The 13,527-nt window shown below is 33.0% G+C and overlaps 1 long non-coding RNA gene across 2 annotated transcripts; it reads left to right on the top strand.

The window, feature by feature from the left end:
- The first annotated feature begins 6,544 nt into the window (after positions 1–6,544).
- Positions 6,545–11,850, top strand: LOC120069548. 2 transcript variants are annotated; one of them, XR_005479576.1, is made up of 5 exons: positions 6,545–7,138; positions 8,144–8,215; positions 10,140–10,223; positions 10,332–10,506; positions 11,297–11,850. It is a non-coding gene; the product is annotated as an uncharacterized LOC120069548 (long non-coding RNA). The 2 variants fall into 2 exon arrangements; XR_005479575.1 differs by having other exon boundaries at positions 6,552–8,215.
- The last annotated feature ends 1,677 nt before the right edge of the window (positions 11,851–13,527 follow it).

The raw sequence follows: 13,527 nt of genomic DNA, 5'->3' as shown, positions 1-13,527 counted from the left end.
AGATGACTAGGTGAAATAGTCAGTCTTATACAGTAAACATCATTATAATGTAAGAATAACTTATTTCTTGGTTCTAATCTTATATGCAAACTCATTGTATAGGACGCCCCCACTCCTCATGTCATAACATGTACGAATCAGGATCACATCATATGTAGCACTTTAGAACTATTTGTAACAATTATAGAGTAGGCCACATCCAATGGTGTTATAAGAATAAGGTACCCAACGTTATTCATGTATCATAGATCATTTTGACTATTTACTTGAACCTGATCTACTCATATGTCTCCACATAAAGTTCAAGTACTCATACAATAGTAATGGGTCTTAGTTTATTGGATTTAGACTTTCATACAATTTATGAAATTAATAATAAGTATATTGATTATAAAAAAATATTTATTACTTTACAAACTGCGAGTTTTAGGACATAAAACCCAACAATATCATGCCAAATGGAGGCAAGGTTTGTCCGTATCACAATCTCTGATCATATCATAAATAGAAGTAGTAAAAGAAAGAATATAATCAATCTTATGCCACCAAATATCATTAAGTACCAACTTCTTTACATGTTTTGCTTTCACCATATAATCTTCTCTTTAGCATCCCCATTTATCACTGATAACCATTGTTTGCAAGCCTCCCTTAATGAGTTTATCTTCTAAACATAATGATGGTCTGCAAATCGTGTTTCTGCTACTGCAAATAAAGACACAAACTCATTGAACATAGCGAGCCTCATGGAATGGTTCATGATAAAGTGCTAGACAAATATAACATCATCAGAAATTTCAGAAATCTAGCTACACTCTGCAAATATATATTGATTACTATCAATATTTATTGTAGCACAAATGTTCTTTAGAGCAAGATTGAGGGTATGAACTACATAAGGTGTCCAAACTATGTTGGGGAACTGTGATTCAATAATTTTTCCTACACCCTTACAATTTGCAACATTGTCAATGATGATTTGAATCACATTCTCATGTCCCACCTCATTTATAACTTCTTTCATCAAATTTGCTATGAAGTATTTGTCTTTAGTCTCGCCTGAGCAATCTGACTTTAAGAAACATATGTCCTCCTTCTGTAATTGCCATAAAGTTAATCGATGGTCTCCTCTGCGAATCGCTCCATCCCTCACTGACAATATTTACCCACTCCTGAGACCATGTACTTTTCACAAATTTGCAACAATCTCTCTAATTTTGGAGAAGAATAGTTCTCAATTTATTTTACTCTTGAGGTAAATAACCCGACAAAGCATTATTTGCATCCAAAGCATGCGTTTACATAATGTGGATTTCTAGCCAAGTTAAAAGGCAAACCTGAAAAATAAAACATTCTAGCTATTTCTTAATCCACATGATCACAAATTGCCAAGTTAAATGACTTCTCCAGTGCACTAATATTTCCTTTCCTTTTCTTTTGTTCCATTGTTGAATAAGAATAGGAATAGTTATCCATACTTCCCGTTCCAAAAGATTGAGATTCAGTTTGCATATGTCGTGAAGGTGGTAAAGGAACTTGGTTCCTTGCAATACATGCTTTAGCTTCATCTTCTAAATTTTGCATTTCAGCAAGATATTTAGGGGTGATTTTTTTACATACTTCAATCCCAAATCCACTCAATTTTAGTAGATGTGCCCTAACTCTTGAATCTTTTCTATTTTCTTGATAAAAATTACATTGCCAAGAAATATTCCCCCCTCCTTCATTCAATCTTTCATTTTTTGTAACATATTGCTATAACGGTTTTGTTTCATCATCGGTAGTCATTTTTTAATTGATTTACGTATTACTTAAAGATGTTCTACCATACTACTTTTAAATAAAACAAAAAGAACAAAATAAGATTTAATGAAAAGAAAAAAAAACTTTTCAGTTCAAACATATGTTCAAAAAAAAAAACATATGTTTGAACAAAAACAGTATGAAAGGGAGAAAAACGCAAAAAAAAAAAAAAAAAAAAAAAAGAAAGAAAGAAAGAAAAGAAGAAGGATGAAACAAACCAAATCACCGGTGTGTCTGGGTGTGAAGGTTTGGGCATGGAGAAGTTGTCGGCGTGTCTGGCGTTGAGGTTTGGGCGTGGCATTTTGGGCATGGAGGTGTGGTCGGCTGTCGATTGAGTGTCGAGTTCGTTTGTTGGACTTGGGCGTGGAGTTTGGTTTAGATTGTTTTGGGAAGAAATTTTGAGTTTTATGTGTGTTCATTCTTCTTTATGAAGTTTGAATATGTTGTGGGGGTGGGTAGAGTTTGGTTATAATCCTTTTGGAGTTGAACTTGTAGGTTTTCATGTGTTTTTTTTTAATCTTTATGAGCGTCTGGAATGTTGTGGGGGTAGGTAGAGTTTGATTATACTCGTTTTGCTCATTTTGTCACTGAACTTGGAGTTTTTGTGTGTTTATGAATGTTTATGAAGTTCGAATGTATTGTAAGATATGGGTCGAGTTTGGTTTAGATTGTTTTGAGGAGAAAGTTTGAGTTTTATGTGTGTTTATTCTTGTTTATGAAGTTTGAATATGTTGTGAGGGGTGGGTAGAGTTCAATTAGTGTTTTGCTCGTTTTTTCGTTGAACTTGGAGTTTTTGTGTGTTTATGAATGTTTATGAATGTTTATAAAATTCGAATGTGTTGTAGGGGGTGGGTCAGATTTGGTTTAGATTGTGTTGAAATGCCTTGAATATGTTTGCTGGCGCTTCGAACAACTAAGTACCGGGGTCTCGCTGACCCTTTTTTTATTATGACCAGGGTTTAGAGTAGTGTGCTATATAAATTCTTTAACCCTAGAGGCGCCGTGTTTTTATGTAATTTTTTTCTAAAAACATTCTCTCTAATAATACTGTTTTTCCTCTGTCCGTGGACGTAGCTAACACGCTGTTAGTGAACCACGTATATCTGTGTGTTGATCTTCTCTATCTCTACATTCCTCTTTTTGTGTTCTTTAATTGTCGATTTTGCAATAGATTCTTTTGGGGAGAAAGTTTGAGTTTATGTTCTTGTTTATGAATTTGGTTTAGATTGTTTATTTATGAAGTTTGGTTGGATAGTTATGACATTTGTGAATGTTTTTGTTTATGAAGTTTGAACGTGTTGTGGATGTTTAAAGATTATGACATTGAATGTTCTTGTTTTATTGTAGGATGCTGTTCAGAGATGAGTTTGGACGATTGTTCAAGATGTTATGTTCCAGACGTTGTTTTCTTTGTATTTATTGACGTTGTTTTCATTTTATTTTTTCCATGTATTTCTGAAAACAAATTTCTTTTATCTAGTATCAACTTTGTTTTATTATAAGATCTTGTAACTTTTCATTTATTTGTTATAGACTTCGTTTTCTTTGTTTTATTTATTATGTGAATCTATTTGAGTTGGTTAATGATGATTCTTTACCGGTTATTCAAATCAAATTTTCAAAAATTACAAATTATGAATTAAAAACATTTAAAAGCCAATATTCAACCAACGAAGGAACTCCCCACACATAGAATAGCGTGTCGAGAGTTCTCGTAACTCCCAAAAAATAAAACAAACCATGACGCATAGAATAAGGCGTCGAGAGTTGCTCTAGTACCATGCATCGGGAGTTCTAGGATAACTCCTGACGCCCTGTTTTATGCATCGGGAGATCCTCTCCTGACAGATTTTTCCCGATCAAACTCCCGACAATCAATCCGTCGTTGGGAGAAGATCTCCCGACGTAGTTTCCATAATTTTCCGGCGATTTGGGACTTCAGGAGAAGTGCAATTTCTTGTAGTGAGAGTTTTAAGATTTTGACTCAAAGTGGAATAATAGATTTTGAGAAATTAAAATAAAAAACACTACCCCTAAAAGTTTTGGGTTTGGGCTGGTAAAAATTTAAGCTTTTGGGTTGGACTAACTTTTATAAAGCTTTCATTGTTTTTTCTTTTTAATTTTGCAGAGTCATGTCCCAACCGTGTCGGAAATTTAAAAAAAATATAAAATATTCAACATGCTAGCTGGCATGTCGGACACGTGTCTGCGACGTGTCGGGGTGTGTCGATTTCGGACACGTGTCTGACACCAACACTTGACCATCTTAGGAGTGTCGGTGCTTTATAGCTGATAAAGTCTAAGTAAACTATTTGATATCTATTAGACGGAGTACAATGATAATTCAAAAGGTTCTTATCCTTAGGAATACAATGGTTTTGACTACTTGACGTGTATGTGTGTGTATTTTTTTTCTAAAAGAAAAACCTTTTGATTAAAACTAGACACATGTCTTCAAGTTGTAATGGTGAAACCCCCAAAATGTAACTAGGTGATAGAAAGTGTCTTAAGTGCGAGAGTCAGGAACTATTTATTTTTGTGCATTAGTTGTGCAACATGCAAGCTCACCAGAGCGCTATGTTCAGGTCAAGGTTTCTGTTGTGGCTGTTCAACATGAAAAAGGGCTGGAATGCGTTCTTATCTTTTTGTTTCCTACAAAATTTGGATTCACATTTCTTAGACAGAAATGGGTAAGGTTGTATGTAATGGTATGCAATTTTATATGACATAACTTAAACACAACTAGTTGTATAATACAAATAGGATCCATATGATTACTTCCAAAGAATTCAACAAGTAGCAATAATAGCATTGGCTCATAAAATCTTAGCTCTTCAGTTAAACAGGTATTCTAACAATATTTGCAACAAATAGTCAGCTATTCTTCAGTTGGTTTTGTTCCTTATGTTGTCTTTCATTTGGAGGTCTTTTATATTTTGTGCATTAGTCTCTTCTCATTATATCAATGAATTTTTTTTGTTTCATTTCCAAAAAAAACACAAAAACCAATTGACCATTCATGAAATGTACTACTCTAGACCAGAAAACTTAAGGATGGTCCCACCCTTCATCTCTTGAAAGGATGAAGATGCCAAGTTCTCCAAAAAAGTTAAGTTTTTCCTCTTTCTCACAGTAGTACTAATAAACACTCAAAAAAATGTTCAGATAATTTTATATCTCTTAACCCAAGCTGGTGGGTCATGGTTAGTCAGAAGCCTTTCTTTAGAGAGTTGCATTTGAGGGTTTGTTTTTTATACCCTTGTATTCTTTCATACTTTGAGGCATTTTTAGTTGTAATAATTGAGTTGCCACTATCTTTTTCTTTCTTTCCGTGTTATGTAATCGTTGTTTCTCCTACTTTAGAAGACATTGTCACAAATGATCACTACTACAAAATCTGTTACTTGACACTTGTAGTTTTTAATTACTTGATGTTTCCATGGAAAAAAAGTCAAATAATATGATTTTGGACCAAAAAAATCAAGTAAAAGGGTTAAAAAAGCGGAGATTGGAAGCCTTTAGTCAAATAAGGATGGTCCCACCCTTCATCTCTTACAAGGATGAAGCTGCCAAGATCTTCAAAAAAAGTTAAGTTTTTCCTCTTTCTCACAGTAGTACTAATAAACACTCAAGAACATGTTCAGAGAATTCTTACATCTTACCCAAGCTGGTGGATCATGCTTAGTTGGAAGCCTTTCTTTAGAGGGTTGCTTTTGAGGGCTTGTTTTTTGTGCCCTTGTATTCTTTCATCTTTTCTCAATGAAATATGATTTTTCTATTAAAAAAAAAAAGAAAAAAAAGGGTTATCTCTTCTGCTTTTGTTTCTTTGCTTCCCCTACACATCATCTATTCTCTTCTTGGTGGCAGATGCCCCTCCCTTGTGATGTTTTCATTTAACTCCGTAGTTTGCAATTAGACCTATGAATGATCTTGTCGATCGTATTCTATTGTTGGGCTCTAATCATAGTCTCTCTCTCTCTCTCATTAGAATCTCATTAGGATAGTCTTTGTTTCAATGGGAGTTTGAATCCCTTGAACATTTTTGTTTCTTTTCATCTATCGAAGAAAAGCTCCACGTTTATTTCTTTTATCAGGTATCAATGCTCATGTCAATCTTGTTAATAATCTTTCTTAAGGATTAGGATTGGATATTTTCTTTTTTATCAATTAATTTATTTCATATCATTGGATATTTATTTCATTATTTCTCCACGTATTCTTTCATATTAGCTTAATAAATTTTTCGAACAAGAAGCAAATTTTCATACTTTGAGGCATTTTTTAGTTGTAATAATTGAGTTACCACTATCTTTTTCTTTCTTTTCGTATTATGTAATTGTTGCTTGAGAAGGCATTGTCTTAAATAATAATCAATAAAGATAAAAAAATCCTCTATCGCTAAAACCCTGCCTTTAACCTCTCTTGTCGAAACCCTTGTCGCCTTCGACCATCACTATTGTCATCGACTGCTACAGATACTTCAAGCCTCATCTCCTCTCCCTCTCATCAAATCCCTCACTCGTCAAAACCCAAGCTGACCGAGGAAAGCCAAGAAACTGACTTTTGTTTGTTGTGGTCAATTTTTTATAATGCAAAATTGACCATTGATTTGGTCAATGAGCTCAAAAAAGAGTAATTGACCGACCGTACCAATAAATATATTAAAAAAAATAGATAACCTACGACGTAGCCCACACATCACTCAAAACCATACTAGTAAGGCTAATATACTATAATTACTTTTGTAAGAACTCATCAATTTCGTTTGTCCCCTCATTTATTTTCTCTCCCTCTCTTGTCCCCTTTTTTCTCTTTCTGAAATTCCACCCACAACACCTTCTCTCTAATTTTTTCCTTGTCAGAACCCTGTTGATCAGCGCTACTGCCACAGCCCCACGACCATGTTTCTTTTCGTCTTCCCTCATTTTCTCGCCATAGCGCCACTGCAAGTTCACCAATACGCATCTCTCTTCCAGAACGGCTCTAACAAGGTTCCTCCCAAAATCGATCGATCGTTAGTGTATTCGGTATGTTGGTTCCTTAGGCACTCCCTAAACTGAAAACCACCCACTGATCAGAATCAACAGATTGATGGTTGGCGTCAATTTTAGCCCAAAACCGACACCGACCATTGATCATCAAGCAAGGAAAAAAATTTGATTTTTTTATTCTTCACACCCCCGATTATGTCCCAGGTCATTAGATAGGAATCTGAAAAGGAAGAGAGAAACAAAGAATATTACCATACTTTTATGGATCCAGATATAGGTTTATCTCATTTTTTTTTACTCGACAAAGGACTGTAGACCTCGTAGTGACTCTGACGTTGAATGAGGTAAGTTTGAGCAGTGTAAAATTAGTCATTCAATGAGGGTATCTTCGTATGGAGGCCGATGTTCTTGAAGACTATTTGTCTGAAGCTTTTGATTTAATATTTCTAGATCGTGACAAGAAGGCTCCTCCTATTCCTTCATCCACACTAGCCAATTTTGGGCAAATTTGCTTTGTTGATTTGCATGAGGTCTTGAATTACGCAAAATACCTACATTAGCCTAAGAAAGTCGTGTCATGTTTTAGGCTTTTAGTTGTTCTGAGGTAATTGGATTGATTTGCATGAAGAGAATTTTTACTTATTTGGTTGTGATGGTTTCCCAAAGCTTCTTTTTATGGGATAGTTGTTCTTGAAAAGTTGAAGTATTTTTTGTGGAGTCGTGCAGATTTGGCTTGAGGATTGGGAGTTTGATGGAATTAATTTTTTTGGTATTGAGAAACTTTCTGATTTTGTTGCTACAGGTTGCCTTCGGATTGGTTTTAAAATGATTTTTTTTTTTTTGGATAGCTGAATACTTCTTGGTAGCTATTGGTTGGTTTTCAGTGTTTGGTGGAGGCCTTATTCATAGCTTCATCATTCATTTGCGAGCTCCCCAAGTCTTTCAATTGAAGATATTAGAAAGTTCTTAGTTCTTTAAATATGTATTGCTCTGTTTTTATCTTATTTTCTTCACTCTCTCGGAGAGTTTGTATCTCTTAAATATTTATTCCTTTTTATTATATCAATGAGAAGCAGTATTCCTTGTTTTTTTTCTTTTTTAGTACAACAACGAGAAGTTATCCTTGTTAAAAAAAACAAAATCTGTTTGAGGGTTTTGTGTGGAATTTTCTTTTCACAATGATCCAGATTTTGTTACCATAGTTCTCATTTTTTTTTTTTGTTATGTTTTTTTTAATTTTTTTTTATTGCGGTTTGGAATTTTGATGTTTCTTGGTTCCCAAAAATCTTCGTTTGGAATTTTGAAAACCATTATTTTTTATGTCATGACGAATTGTTTTGCACTTACAGATAAATCAGTCTATTCATGATGTTCATGGTGTTGATGTGCAATTTTGTGGAGTTAACTTCCTGGAGTCATTGGTAAGATATATTTTCTTAAATCATTTAAGGCTCTTTGACATCGATTTTTTCTGTCTGGTTTTTATGTTTTCTTTTTAAAAGGTTTGTTGGTATAGTTTTTCCCTTTTTCTAATTTATTTTTAAATTATTCGTTTTAGTTTATAGCTTTTTTTTCAAGAATCTATTTTTTAGTTCTGAGATTTGGCTTAGATTCCTAGGTACTTAACGATGGAAGTCTAAACAAAGAAATTATTATTAACTAGTTTAATTTTAAAAAATGGTACTTCCAGAAAAAGGAAAATCATTATTAAATGGGTTCTTATTAATTGAAGGGTTATTTTTTAACAATAGCTTCATAATGTTATGTCCAAATTTAACCTTATAATGCTAATTATTTTCCCCTTAACAAGTATCAGAATTTTCACCCTCTACGTCAAGTGCTATGGGTCTTCTTAGGGAGTTTCATGAGCAGTGCTCGATCATTAGAATTGAGTTACCTGAAGGTTCTTGAAGTTATTTTACTTATTTTTTCTGGAAGCCATTTTAAATTAAAATGACCTACTTTGGTTTTGCCTAGTATGTCGCTTGTTCGTTTCTTCCTTAATTTGACATTCTATCAACAATTATCTTTTTGTATGACTTGAATGATAGACGTTTTACTGTTGGACAAAAGATGTTGGTGTAACTATCACCAATATAATAATTGATTCTCAGACTGAGGTTCCAGAAATCAAAGTTTGTACGGCTGCTTTACGAATGTTTCAAATTTTGAACGGGGGTTTTTGTAATATTGTTGGTGGTAAGGCTAGTGTAAGCTCTTACTATGCTCGTCAAGGATTATGGTGATACAACCAAGAGATCTAAGTATAACTTGGTGCAAGTGACCAAATTTTTACTGCTGGTGCTGTGTTGTTAGAATTAATTTTTTAGGTAGTCAAGTGAATTGAATTTTTGTAATATCATATTGAATTCGGGTTTGCTTTCAGTCATGTTCATGGGATTAAGAATAATGCACTTGAAAGATAGAAAGTGGAAGTTTTAAATAAGAGATAAAGAGATCAAAGGGACAAAACAAAATATTCTAAACAAAGTATTACACGAGAAGTAATTAAGAAATTGTCTTAGAAAAACAAAAGAACAATAATGAAGAAGACCCCCTCTGGGATTTCTAGAGAGAGAAAATTATATCTAAATATTTTAAATTTTTGGACAGAAAAGAATAAAGAATAAAATTCTCTCCAAACATCATTGTAGTCCCAATTTTTTAAAAAGAAATTCTTGTCCTTTCCAATATCGTTATAACTTTTCATACTGTAATATTAAACTGCTCTTTAGTTTAAAGGTGGAAGAAGATCTCTCTGTTCATCTTGACATCTTTATCGACTTTTAGGATTGGGTAAGAAAATAGAAAAATTTGAACTTTGTAGGCACTTATGAATTCAACCCCTCTATTTGACTTGAAGCACCTTAACCATAAATCATAATCTAGTAAACCCCAACTAATGTTATCAAAGGCCTTTTCAATCAATTTGAAACCCAAGAACGTTATTCCTTTTTCTTTTATGGTCATTAGTGCTCTATTGGCAACCAAGGAGCAGTTAATAATATGACTACCATCAATGAAAGTGGTCTGGTTCCTTCTTGCAGTCTGGTTCCTATTTGTGGGCTTTTCTTTTTTTGTATGTTTGTTCTTTCATTTTTCTCAATGGAAATCAAGCTTTTTTCATAAGAAAAGGACTACCATCATGAAAGTGGCTTGGCTTTGAGGCGCTTAGCATCCATCAAATGTCTCTGTTGAGAAGGTCATACCAGTAATCATCTTAGCCATGTTGAAATGTGTTTTAAGTTATCACCTTAATCATAATAAGTTATTCTTCTTTAAAATTAAATTTTCTGTGTCTACGTTTGTTATTTGAAACTTGAGCCATCTTCTTTGATGTGTTAGGATACATTATCATTTTTCTACACTCTTCGGTGTGTGTTCACAGCACACAAAATCCATGGAAGTTAGTCACTGTGCAAAGTTTAGGTTGGTTATTCTACCATACCATTCTTATTATAAAGGCATCAGTTGTATAACTATTGTTTTGTTCTGTATAGTCTTTCACGACGTCTTCATTCTCTTCTTTGGTTGTAGCTTGGTCCTTCTTGGCACGATGTTTTGATTTCAAGTAGCCATATTTCATGGCTTTTGAATTTATATGCCGCACTTCAACAGAAGTTTTCATGTCAAGCCAAACTGCCCTATAGCCGTATCTGCTCGAAGCTAATCGTACAATTTTGCTCCTTAGCAGGGACAATATTTCATTCAGGTAAATGTTGCCTCCTTTCCTATCTGTGTCTCAAGTTGCTACATTTTTTTTTTTTATACTCAAGTTTCCACATGTTTTGTTTTTCTATCCTTGATATTCCTTGCATATTCTTTTGTCTATATGGTAAAGAAATATTTTTCGATCTGATGATGACCTTATTTAGTTGATTCTATTGGTCGTACCATTGTGCCTTTCAGTTATAGTGAAGTTATTCACTTGACTAGCAGATTATGGATGAATTTTTAGAACTTAAGGACACAGTTGTACAAATCCATTTCAGCTCTTATACATGGTAGTAGTGGAAATTTTTCGTCTCTCGGCTTCTTCCGCTTTTTATAGTAATACCTTACATCATGAACCTAATAGCTTTTGTTGTAGTAAGAAAGTTTTTTAATGATCAGATAATGTGCAAATGCATGACAATCATCTATTACAACTCCTTTTGGGAATAATACAGTGGATTGATCCTCCGGATTCTGTTTCGAGAGCAATTGAAAATGGAAAATGTGAAAGGTTAACTTGCACTCTTGATTTCTTGACGATCCTTCTATTCAATATTTAGTCTCTTTTTCTCATGTGCAATATCTTTTTTTTGGGTTAAATGAAATGCTTGATGGTTGTCACATTGCTATCCATTTCAACCGTAACAACTCCCTTTGTGTTTGACCACTTAAATCAATCAAGTCAGTAAAAGAACGTTCCTTGTGATTCAGTAACACATTGATAGTCCTGCTTTTTAATTTATATGGTTGGTCATATTTGATCGGATTCTTTTCCATTAATATTCCAGGCCATTTGGCACCCTTCAACTGTTACCTAGTTTGATGGGTGAAGTTATAAAGATTCTTATGACCCATAACAGTGACGAAGAGACATAGAGTTGGCAGGCTCGTGATAAGCAAAGAAGCTACGAGACTAATGATCAAGCTACTGGAGATGAAAAAAGAAGCTACGAGGCTGATGATCAAGCTACATGATTATTGAAGATAAAGTAAAAGCAACAACCCATAAGAGGAAATTAAGTTACCTCATATGGAGTTAGAAGAGAATGATACTTGTTATGAATGGATCCTAAAATAAAGAGTATAGTGGTCAAAGGAGAACAAGAGAAGACTGAAGTGATAGGGCCCAAGGACAACTTGGGTCGGTCGACCTCGACCCCAATCGAAATTGAGGCCGAACTTCTTATGTTAGCCCAATGGCCAAAGACCCAATATAGCTACGCCTTAAGGGTCAATAGGGCAAGCCCTGGCACATTTAGCTTGAGAGATAACCTAGCTCATCTAGATAAACCTTCTATCAAATCCCCTATAAATACATCAATTATAACTTCATACGAGGCAACTTAAACTTCTGACTTCTTCTCTATTCTACAATTCTCTTGCTAGCTTAGGCATCAAAGATCTTTTTCTTTGTTTTACAGGTCCTCTCTTTCCAAAAATTACAAATTTACCGTTGATGTCACGTGGAAGTCAGGTGCGTTAGCCAACATTTGGTTTCAACAATAACAATACTCCATAGTGAAAATAAAGCAATCATGTACCAAGTAAGATAAAACTAAGAGAATATGTCATATAAAAGAGAAAAGAGAAAAGAGAAAAGTGTATGCTGAACCTTTCTAGTTATACAAAAGACAACAATGTCAAAAAATAAAAATAAAAAAAAAATACTACATTTAGTCTAAATGAAACAAAATATAATAATTACAATATAACCAAATGAGTAAGATAAATGAAGAAACCTAAAGTGAAACAAGATAAAACCAAATTTATCGCATCCATAATTTGTAAAGATATTTCATAAAATAATTCTTTAAAATCTAAAGTGGAACAAGAAGACACACAAAATAGAACTAAAAAATAATGGCTCCGAAAGAATAGTGAAGATACTACATAATACAAAAAGTGAAACTTAAAGAATGTGACATAAAAGATCTAATAAAACGGGAACGGAAAAATTGGATTAGAGATATGTACTAAATAAAGCACCAAAAAAAATTAAACTAGAAGAATAAAAATGTCACAGAACATAGAGAGGGTAAAAAAAATTGAATTATTCATAGTGCAAATGCTGAAAATGTCGAATATTATATACACACACCAAAATAATAAAATAGAGAATACAAAGAGTGAAATTTTGAACAATCCAATGTACTCAATAGAACTAAATACCAAACAATTAAACCAAAAGAGGGAGGAGAAGAGACAACAAAGAGAACGAGTGAAAAAAAAATTGAAGCATCCATGCCAAACAAAATAAATAGATAAATTACACCTTAGGTCCAAAGAAATATTATGTAATAATCTATTTTAAAAATACCAAATGAAAAAAAAAATTAAAAAAAAAAATGTATGAAGAATAACAAAATAGAGAAGAAAAAAGTGAAACTAGCTAGATGAGAATATTTGGACAATCTATATACCAAATTATTTATGATCGAAAGCAAACAAGATAAAACTAAAATAACGTCCCCATTCAAAAACGCAAACAAAATATTAAGGGTGAAAAAAATTTGTAGAATCTATTTCTAAAAATGGTCAAACGAGTTAAATAAATAAAATAGTAATAAAAAGAGATCTAAAAACTAGACAGTCACATAATTAAAAAAGAAAAAAAAATTAAACCATATGCCAGAAGAAAAATGAATTAGTTCTAAAAATGATCAAATGAGTTAAATACATAATTGCAAAAAATAAATAAATAGTAATAATAAAAGGAGTATAAAAACGGACCGATTAAGCTTGCAAATCTTTTGCTCTTGATCTTGTTCAATGAATCTTTCTAGTTGATTCACGTAGATTATCTTTTCAAGATTACCATTCAAAAAAAGATAAAGTGTCATAAAAAAGGGTAAAAAAAATTGAACTGTCATAGTGCAAAAATGTAACTATGTGAAAGAAAAATAAATTCTACATCCCAAAAAAATAAAATAGGATCAAATAAGTAAAAAAGAAAAAATGCTAAAAATAATAAAACACACATAAAGCAATCCATAATCTGTCTAAGAGAGTTAAAATATTG

This window comes from Benincasa hispida, unplaced genomic scaffold (genome assembly GCF_009727055.1).
Source record: "Benincasa hispida cultivar B227 unplaced genomic scaffold, ASM972705v1 Contig491, whole genome shotgun sequence".
Lineage (NCBI taxonomy): Eukaryota > Viridiplantae > Streptophyta > Magnoliopsida > Cucurbitales > Cucurbitaceae > Benincasa > Benincasa hispida.
The sequence above is the reverse complement of the archived record's forward strand: the minus strand, read 5'-3'. Positions and strand labels throughout refer to the sequence as shown.